General features: G+C 65.6%; 1 pseudogene; it reads right to left on the reverse strand.

The window, feature by feature from the left end:
- LOC135816999 (putative uncharacterized protein DDB_G0271606) overlaps window positions 1-10,000 on the reverse strand; it is a 21,785-nt pseudogene that overhangs the window by 3,068 nt on the left and 8,717 nt on the right.

The following is a 10,000-nucleotide window of genomic DNA, read 5'->3' on the forward strand; positions in this document are numbered from 1 at the left end:
TGTTGTTGTCGTTGTTGTCGTTGGTGTTGTCGTTGTTGTTGTTGTTGTTGTCGTTGTTGCTCCGGCAGCAGATCTCACAACTTCAGTTGTCATGTTGGTACCGGACATGACCTTTAAATGTGTCCAGAAAGGTAAGCGAAGATTACCAACCAGAGAAGATCCTTGTTATGATAAGTGTTATGATTTTGTAAGGGTCCCATTGTTTACAAACTTCGTCTCACTCATTTACTCGAACCTTTTCTCTTCCTTGATGCTTCTCACTAATGTGCCCAATTTTTTACTCTTTCTTGTCGATATTCTTGCTATGATTCATCTTGTCTTTATTGTTCTCATTATAGTTTCCATTCTTGTTCTCATTATAGTTCCTATTTTTGTTCTCATTTTAGTTCCATTCTTGTTCTCATTCATGATAGTTTCCATTCTTGTTCTCATTCATGATAGTTTCCATTCTTGTTCTCGTTCTTGTTCTCATTCTAGTTCCCATTCTTGTTCTCATTCTTGTACTCAATTCCTTTCTCTCTTTCTAGTTCTAATTTCTGTTCTGATTTCTCTTTATTCTCCTTCTTTATCGTATTTTGGTGCTTCTAGTTCTATTTCCCATACTGTTGCTGTTGCTGATCGCTGGCTGCTCGCTGGCCACTCGGCTGGCCTCTCTCCTGGCCGCTCGCCTGGCCCCTCGCCTGGCCGCTCGCCTGGCCGCTCGCCTGGCCGCTCGCCTGGCCGCTCGCCTGGCCGCTCGCCTGGCCGCTCGCCTGGCCGCTCGCCTGGGCGCTCGCCTGGGCGCTCGCCTGGCCGCTCGCCAGGGCGCTCGCCAGGGCGCTCGCCTGGCCGCTCGCCTGGCCGCTCGCCTGGCCGCTCGCCCCGCCGCTCGCCTTGCTGCTCGCCTGGTCGCTCTGCTCTGAGCGCCGGGTCTGACCGCCGGGTCTGACCGCCGGGTCTGATATCCGGCTCTGAGCGCCGGCTCTTAGCGCCGGCTTTGAGCGCGGGGTCTGAACGCCGACTCTGAGTGCCGGCTCTGAGCGCCGGCTCTGAGCGCCGGCTCTGAGCGCCGGCTCTGAGCGCCGGCTCTGAGCGCCGGCTCTGAGCGCCGGCACTGAGCGCCGGCTCTGAGCGCTTTTGTTGCTGTTGTTGTTGTTGTTGTTGTTGTTGTTGCTGTTGCTGTTGCTGCTGCTTTTGTTGCTGTTGTTGTTGTGGAGATGTGATGTCGATAGAACTGTCAACAGGATTCTCTGTGTTGAGCAATGTCGCTTCGGCAGCAGATCTTACAACTTCAGTTGTCATGTTGGTCCCGGACATGACCTTAACCTGTGTCCAGAAGGGTAAGCGAAGATTACCATCCAGAGAAGATCCTTGTTATCATAAGTGTTATGATTTTGTAACGTCCCATTTTTGTTTACAAACTTGGTCTTACTCATTCACTCGAACTTTTTCTCTTTCTTGATGCTTCTCACTAATGTGCCCAATTTTTATACTCCTTCTTGTCGATACTCTTGCTATGATTCATCTTGTCTTTCTTGTTCTCATTATAGTTTCCATTCTTGTTCTCATTATATTTTCCATTCTTGTTCTCACTATAGTTGCCATTCTTGTTTTCATTATATTTTCCATTCTAGTTCTCATTTTAGTTTCTATTCTTGTTCTCATTAGGGCCCGGTCACACATGCACTGGGATTCGCTTCGGCGACGAGGTTCGGCGGCAGCGAGCCTGGTGTCGCTCCAGCGAAACCACGTGTGTGTGGTCACACATACAAACAGGGCACAACTCCTACTTTGGCGGAAAATGAGACTGTGGTGCATACGGTACGGAGAATAGACGAGGTCAATAGAGAGGTTTTGCATTCCGAATTTCGGAATTATTTTCGACTGTGCTTTTCCGAAAAAAGCGCGTTCCGAAAAACGGTATTTTCAGTGTTTTGCATTCCGAAAATCTGATTCGACTTCGTTTCCAAGGGTTGCCATGCAAAACAAAATGGAGAGCGTCGAAGGGGTTGAGCAGGATCAGGGAGTCGTAAAATACCTGGTATTTTACAACTCCCTGAGCAGGATCAAATCCATCCATCCGATCCATGTGCGCAGGCCAAACTGTTTTTGGGTGCGGTTCGAAGATGAGGACGTACTGATGGTGGACCAAGTGATCCAACAGCTGAAGACGAGGTTGGCGAACTACTGTCTTGTACTGTCAGTAGGCTCCATGGCAAAGGAAGATAGAGTGTGATGGAGTGTGAGAAGATTAGTCAACATGGCGAGATCAGCGAGAGCAGCAAAACCAGCAAAAATCAAACTGACTACATACGTGGAAATTTTTTCAAATAATCGAGAGCAGCAGAAAGCAAAAATACAAACATGAAAAATACACTTTTTTGTATTCAAATATGTACTCCCAAACATGAAAGAGCCGAAAATCCATTTTCGGAAAACCATGCACTTTCGCCACCACACTTCCGAAAGTTCGACTACTTTTTCGACTGCTGCCGCCACATTCCGAAAATAATTCCGAAATTCGGAATGCAAAACCTCTCTACTGACTATCTTGCACGCATTTCTGTTGCATGGACATCATACGCATACAAATTTCTCGTAGCAAGTCCATTTACAGCAGACCGTGGTGTTTTCCGCTGAAGCGAATCCGCAGAAGCGACAGTCTCGCTTCGAAAATTTTGGAGGAAGCGGATTGGAGTTTCCGCTGAAGCGGAAGTTCCGCTTTTCACCGTTGCCATGCCATTTTTCGCTCCTGCGACCTCGCTTCAGCGTATACGCTACTTTCGAGTGCATGTGTGACCGGGCCCTTATAGTTCCTATTCTTGTTCCCCTTATAGTTTCCATTCTTGTTCTCATTTTAGTTCCATTCTTGTTCTCATTATGGTTTCTCTTCTTGTTTTCACTATTGTCCCTATTCCTGTTCTCACTATAGATCCTATTCTTGTTCTCATTATAGTTCCATTCTTGTTCTCATTATAGTTCCATTTTTGCTCTCATTAAAGTTTCTATTCCTGTTCTCATTATAGTTTCCATTCTTATTCTCACTATAGTTTCCATTATTGTTCTCACTATAGCTCCTATTCTTGTTCTCATCATAGTTTCCATTCTTGTTTTCATTCTTGGTCACATTCTAGTTCCCATTTATGGTGTCATTCTTGTTCTCATTTCTTTTCTCTCTATCTAGTTCTAATTTCTGTTCTTATTTGAAGTTATTTCTTTTTGTTATCCTTCAGTATCGTATATTGGTGCTTCTAGTTCATTTTCCCATCCTGTTGCTGTTGCTGTTCGCTAGCTGTTCGCTGGCCCCTCTCTTGGCCGCTCGCCTGGCCGCTCACCTGGCCGCTCGCCTGGCCACTCGCCTGGCCGCTCGCCTAGCCGCTCGCCTGGCCGCTTGCCTGGCCGCTCGGCATAGAGCGCCGGCTCTGAGCGCTTTTGTTGCTGTTGTTTTTGCTGTTTTTGCTGTTGCTGCTGCTGTTGTTACTGTTGTTGTTGTGGAGATTTCATGTCGATAGAAGTCAACAGGATTCTCTGTGTTGAGCAATGTCGCTCCGGCAGCAGATCTCACAACTTCAGTTGTCATGTTGGTCCCGGACATGACCTTAAACTGTGTCCAGAAAGGTAAGCGAAGATTCCATCCAGAGAAGATCCTTGTTATCAAAAGTGTTATGATTATGTACCATCCGATTTTTGGTTACAAACTTGGTCTCATTCCATTACTCGAGCTTTTTCTCTTCCTTGATGCTTCTCACTAATGTGCCCAATTTTTTACTCTTTCTTGTCGATATTCTTGCTATGATTCATCTTGTCTTTCTTGTTCTCATTATAATTTCCATTCTTGTTCTCATTATAGTTTCCATTCTTGTTCTCATTCTAGTTTCTATTCTTGTTCTGATTATTGTTCCCATTCTTGTTCTCATTCTCGGTCACATTCTAGTTCCCATTCTTGTTCTCATTCTATTTCTGATTTCCTTTCTCTTTTTCTAGTTCCAATTTCTGTTCTGATTTCTCTTTGTTCTCCTTCATTATCGTATTTTGGTGCTTCTAGTTCTTTTCCTATCCTGTTGCTGTTGCTGTTGCTGATCGCTGGCTGCTCGGCTGGCCGCTCGGCTGGCCGCTCGCCTGGCCGCTCGCCTGGCGGCTCGCCTGGCCGCTCGCCTGGCCGCTCGCCTGGCCGCTCGCCTGGCGGCTCGCCTGCTGGCGGCTCGCCTGCTGGCGGCTCGCCTGCTGGCGGCTCGCCAGCTGGCGGCTCGCCTGCTGGCGGCTCGCCTGCTGGCGGCTCGCCTGCTGGCGGCTCGCCTGCTGGCGGCTCGCCTGCTGGCGGCTCGCCTGCTGGCGGCTCGCCTGCTGGCGGCTCGCCTGCTGGCGGCTCGCCTGCTGGCGGCTCGCCTGCTGGCGGCTCGCCTGCTGGCGGCTCGCCTGCTGGCGGCTCGCCTGCTGGCGGCTCGCCTGCTGGCGGCTCGCCTGCTGGCGGCTCGCCTGCTGGCGGCTCGCCTGCTGGCGGCTCGCCTGCTGGCGGCTCGCCTGCTGGCGGCTCGCCTGCTGGCGGCTCCCCTGCTGGCGGCTCGCCTGCTGGCGGCTCGCCTGCTGGCGGCTCGCCTGCTGGCGGCTCGCCTGCTGGCGGCTCGCCTGCTGGCGGCTCGCCTGCTGGCGGCTCGCCTGCTGGCGGCTCGCCAGCTGGCGGCTCGCCTGCTGGCGGCTCGCCTGCTGGCGGCTCGCCTGCTGGCGGCTCGCCTGCTGGCGGCTCGCCTGCTGGCGGCTCGCCTGCTGGCGGCTCGCCTGCTGGCGGCTCGCCTGCTGGCGGCTCGCCTGCTGGCGGCTCGCCTGCTGGCGGCTCGCCTGCTGGCGGCTCGCCTGCTGGCGGCTCGCCTGCTGGCGGCTCGCCTGCTGGCGGCTCGCCTGCTGGCGGCTCGCCTGCTGGCGGCTCGCCTGCTGGCGGCTCGCGAGCTGGCGGCTCGCCAGCTGGCGGCTCGCCTGCTGGCGGCTCGCCTGCTGGCGGCTCGCCTGCTGGCGGCTCGCCTGCTGGCGGCTCGCCTGCTGGCGGCTCGCCTGCTGGCGGCTCGCCTGCTGGCGGCTCGCCTGCTGGCGGCTCGCCTGCTGGCGGCTCGCCTGCAGGCGGCTCGCCTGCTGGCGGCTCGCCTGCTGGCGGCTCGCCTGCTGGCGGCTCGCCTGCTGGCGGCTCGCCTGCTGGCGGCTCGCCTGCTGGCGGCTCGCCTGCTGGCGGCTCGCCTGCTGGCGGCTCGCCTGCTGGCGGCTCGCCTGCTGGCTCGCCTGCTGGCGCCTGCTGGCGGCTCGCCTGCTGGCGGCTCGCCAGCTGGCGGCTCGCCAGCTGGCGGCTCGCCAGCTGGCGGCTCGCCTGCTGGCGGCTCGCCTGCTGGCGGCTCGCCTGCTGGCTACTCGCCTGCTGGCGGCTCGCCTGCTGGCGGCTCGCCTGCTGGCGGCTCGCCTGCTGGCGGCTCGCCTGCTGGCGGCTCGCCTGCTGGCGGCTCGCCTGCTGGCGGCTCGCCTGCTGGCGGCTCGCCTGATGGCGGCTCGCCTGATGGCGGCTCGCCTGATGGCGGCTCGCCTGCTGGCGGCTCGCCTGCACGCCTGCTGGCGGCTCGCCTGCTGGCGGCTCGCCTGCTGGCGGCTCGCCTGCTGGCGGCTCGCCTGCTGGCGGCTCGCCTGCTGGCGGCTCGCCTGCTGGCAGCTCGCCTGCTGGCGGCTCGCCTGCTGGCTCGCCTGCTGGCGCCTGCTGGCGGCTCGCCTGCTGGCGGCTCGCCAGCTGGCGGCTCGCCAGCTGGCGGCTCGCCTGCTGGCGGCTCGCCTGCTGGCTACTCGCCTGCTGGCGGCTCGCCTGCTGGCGGCTCGCCTGCTGGCGGCTCGCCTGCTGGCGGCTCGCCTGCTGGCGGCTCGCCTGCTGGCGGCTCGCCTGCTGGCGGCTCGCCTGCTGGCGGCTCGCCTGATGGCGGCTCGCCTGATGGCGGCTCGCCTGCTGGCGGCTCGCCTGCTGGCGGCTCGCATGCTGGCGGCACGCCTGCTGGCGGCTCGCCTGCTGGCGGCTCGCCTGCTGGCGGCTCGCCTGGTGGCGGCTCGCCTGCTGGCGGCTCGCCTGCTGGCGGCTCGCCTGCTGGCGGCTCGCCTGCTGGCGGCTCGCCTGCTGGCGGCTCGCCTGCTGGCAGCTCGCCTGCTGGCGGCTCGCCTGCTGGCTCGCCTGCTGGCGCCTGCTGGCGGCTCGCCTGCTGGCGGCTCGCCAGCTGGCGGCTCGCCAGCTGGCGGCTCGCCTGCTGGCGGCTCGCCTGCTGGCTACTCGCCTGCTGGCGGCTCGCCTGCTGGCGGCTCGCCTGCTGGCGGCTCGCCTGCTGGCGGCTCGCCTGCTGGCGGCTCGCCTGCTGGCGGCTCGCCTGCTGGCGGCTCGCCTGCTGGCGGCTCGCCTGATGGCGGCTCGCCTGATGGCGGCTCGCCTGCTGGCGGCTCGCCTGCTGGCGGCTCGCATGCTGGCGGCACGCCTGCTGGCGGCTCGCCTGCTGGCGGCTCGCCTGCTGGCGGCTCGCCTGGTGGCGGCTCGCCTGCTGGCGGCTCGCCTGCTGGCGGCTCGCCTGCTGGCGGCTCGCCTGCTGGCGGCTCGCCTGATGGCGGCTCGCCTGATGGCGGCTCGCCTGCTGGCGGCTCGCATGCTGGCGGCACGCCTGCTGGCGGCTCGCCTGCTGGCGGCTCGCCTGCTGGCGGCTCGCCTGCTGGCGGCTCGCCTGCTGGCGGCTCGCCTGCTGGCGGCTCGCCTGCTGGCGGCTCGCCTGCTGGCGGCTCGCCTGCTGGCGGCTCGCCTGCTGGCGGCTCGCCTGCTGGCGGCTCGCCTGCTGGCGGCTCGCCTGCTGGCGGCTCGCCTGCTGGCGGCTCGCCTGCTGGCGGCTCGCCTGCTGGCGGCTCGCCTGCTGGCGGCTCGCCTGCTGGCGGCTCGCCTGCTGGCGGCTCGCCTGCTGGCGGCTCGCCTGCTGGCGGCTCGCCTGCTGGCGGCTCGCCTGCTGGCGGCTCGCCTGCTGGCGGCTCGCCTGCTGGCGGCTCGCATGCTGGCGGCACGCCAGCTGGCGGCTCGCCTGCTGGCGGCTCGCCTGCTGGCGGCTCGCCTGGTGGCGGCTCGCCTGCTGGCGGCTCGCCTGCTGGCGGCTCGCCTGCTGGCGGCTCGCCTGCTGGCGGCTCGCCTGCTGGCGGCTCGCCTGATGGCGGCTCGCCTGCTGGCGGCTCGCCTGCTGGCGGCTCGCATGCTGGCGGCACGCCTGCTGGCGGCTCGCCTGCTGACGGCTCGCCTGCTGGCGGCTCGCCTGCTGGCGGCTCGCCTGCTGGCGGCTCGCCTGCTGGCGGCTCGCCTGCTGGCGGCTCGCCTGCTGGCGGCTCGCCTGCTGGCGGCTCGCCTGCTGGCGGCTCGCCTGCTGGCGGCTCGCCTGCTGGCGGCTCGCCTGCTGGCGGCTCGCCTGCTGGCGGCTCGCCTGCTGGCGGCTCGCCTGCTGGCGGCTCGCCTGCTGGCGGCTCGCCTGCTGGCGGCTCGCCTGCTGGCGGCTCGCCTGCTGGCGGCTCGCCTGCTGGCGGCTCGCCTGCTGGCGGCTCGCCTGCTGGCGGCTCGCCTGCTGGCGGCTCGCCTGCTGGCGGCTCGCCTGCTGGCGGCTCGCCTGCTGGCGGCTCGCCTGCTGGCGGCTCGCCTGCTGGCGGCTCGCCTGCTGGCGGCTCGCCTGCTGGCGGCTCGCCTGCTGGCGGCTCGCCTGCTGGCGGCTCGCCTGCTGGCGGCTCGCCTGCTGGCGGCTCGCCTGCTGGCGGCTCGCCTGCTGGCGGCTCGCCTGCTGGCGGCTCGCCTGCTGGCGGCTCGCCTGCTGGCGGCTCGCCTGCTGGCGGCTCGCCTGCTGGCGGCTCGCCTGCTGGCGGCTCGCCTGCTGGCGGCTCGCCTGCTGGCGGCTCGCCTGCTGGCGGCTCGCCTGCTGGCGGCTCGCCTGCTGGCGGCTCGCCTGCTGGCGGCTCGCCTGCTGGCGGCTCGCCTGCTGGCGGCTCGCCTGCTGGCGGCTCGCCTGCTGGCGGCTCGCCTGCTGGCGGCTCGCCTGCTGGCGGCTCGCCTGCTGGCGGCTCGCCTGCTGGCGGCTCGCCTGCTGGCGGCTCGCCTGCTGGCGGCTCGCCTGCTGGCGGCTCGCCTGCTGGCGGCTCGCCTGCTGGCGGCTCGCCTGCTGGCGGCTCGCCTGCTGGCGGCTCGGCTGCTGGCGGCTCGCATGCTGGCGGCTCGCCTGCTGGCGGCTCGCCTGCTGGCGGCTCGCCTGCTGGCGCCTCGCCTGCTGGCGCCTCGCCTGCTGGCGGCTCGCCTGCTTGCGGCTCGCCTGCTGGCGGCTCGCCTGCTGGCGGCTCGCCTGCTGGCGGCTCGCCTGGCGGCTCGCCTGCTGGCGGCTCGCCTGCTGGCGGCTCGCCTGCTGGCGGCTCGCCAGCTGGCGGCTCGCCTGCTGGCGGCTCGCCTGCTGGCGGCTCGCCTGCTGGCGGCTCGCCTGCTGGCGGCTCGCCTGCTGGCGGCTCGCCTGGTGGCGGCTCGCCTGGTGGCGGCTCGCCTGCTGGCGGCTCGCCTGCTGGCGGCTCGCCTGCGGGCGGCTCGCCTGCTGGCGGCACGCCTGCTGGCGGCACGCCTGCTGGCGGCTCGCCTGCTGGCGGCTCGCCTGCTGGCGGCTCGCCTGCTGGCGGCTCGCCTGCTGGCGGCTCGCCTGCTGGCGGCTCGCCTGCTGGCGGCTCGCCTGCTGGCGGCTCGCCTGCTGGCGGCTCGCCTGCTGGCGGCTCGCCTGCTGGCGGCTCGCCTGCTGGCGGCTCGCCTGCTGGCGGCTCGCCTGCTGGCGGCTCGCCTGCTGGCGGCTCGCCTGCTGGCGGCTCGCCTGCTGGCGGCTCGCCTGCTGGCGGCTCGCCTGCTGGCGGCTCGCCTGCTGGCGGCTCGCCTGCTGGCGGCTCGCCTGCTGGCGGCTCGCCTGCTGGCGGCTCGCCTGCTGGCGGCTCGCCTGCTGGCGGCTCGCGTGCTGGGCGGCTCGCCTGCTGGGCGGCTCGCCTGCTGGGCGGCTCGCCTGCTGGGCGGCTCGCCTGCTGGGCGGCTCGCCTGCTGGCGGCTCGCCTGCTGGCGGCTCGCCAGCTGGCGGCTCGCCTGCTGGCGGCTCGCCTGCTGGCGGCTCGCCTGCTGGCGGCTCGCCTGCTGGCGGCTCGCCTGCTGGCGGCTCGCCTGCCGGCGGCTCGCCTGCCGGCGGCTCGCCAGCTGGCGGCTCGCCAGCTGGCGGCTCGCCTGCTGGCGGCTCGCCTGCTGGCGGCTCGCCTGCTGGCGGCTCGCCTCCTGGCGGCTCGCCTGCTGGCGGCTCGCCAGCTGGCGGCTCGCCAGCTGGCGGCTCGCCTGCTGGCGGCTCGCCTGCTGGCGGCTCGCCTGCTGGCGGCTCGCCTGCTGGCGGCTCGCCTGCTGGCGGCTCGCCTGCTGGCGGCTCTCCTGCTGGCGGCTCGCCTGCTGGCGGCTCGCCTGCTGGCGGCTCGCCTGCTGGCGGCTCGCCTGCTTGCGGCTCGCCTGCTTGCGGCTCGCCTGCTGGCGGCTCGCCTGCTGGCGGCTCGCCTGCTGGCGGCTCGCCTGCTGGCGGCTCGCCTGCTGGCGGCTCGCCTGCTGGCGGCTCGCCTGCTGGCGGCTCGCCTGCTGGCGGCTCGCCTGCTGGCGGCTCGCCTGCTGGCGGCTCGCCTGCTGGCGGCTCGCCTGCTGGCGGCTCGCCTGCTGGCGGCTCGCCTCCTGGCGGCTCGCCTCCTGGCGGTTCGCCTGCTGGCGGCTCGCCTGCTGGCGGCTCGCCTCCTGGCGGCTCGCCTGCTGGCGGCTCGCCTGCTGGCGGCTCGCCTGCTGGCGGCTCGCCTGCTGGCGGCTCGCCTGCTGGCGGCTCGCCTGCTGGCGGCTCGCCTGCTGGCGGCTCGCCTGCTGGCGGCTCGCCTGCTGGCGGCTCGCCTGCTGGCGGCTCGCCTGCGGAGGACGTATTATGTTCTTGTTCGGAAGTAAGTCTCCTATACTGCTAAT

Source organism: Sycon ciliatum, chromosome 5, assembly GCF_964019385.1.
Source record: "Sycon ciliatum chromosome 5, ocSycCili1.1, whole genome shotgun sequence".
Lineage (NCBI taxonomy): Eukaryota > Metazoa > Porifera > Calcarea > Leucosolenida > Sycettidae > Sycon > Sycon ciliatum.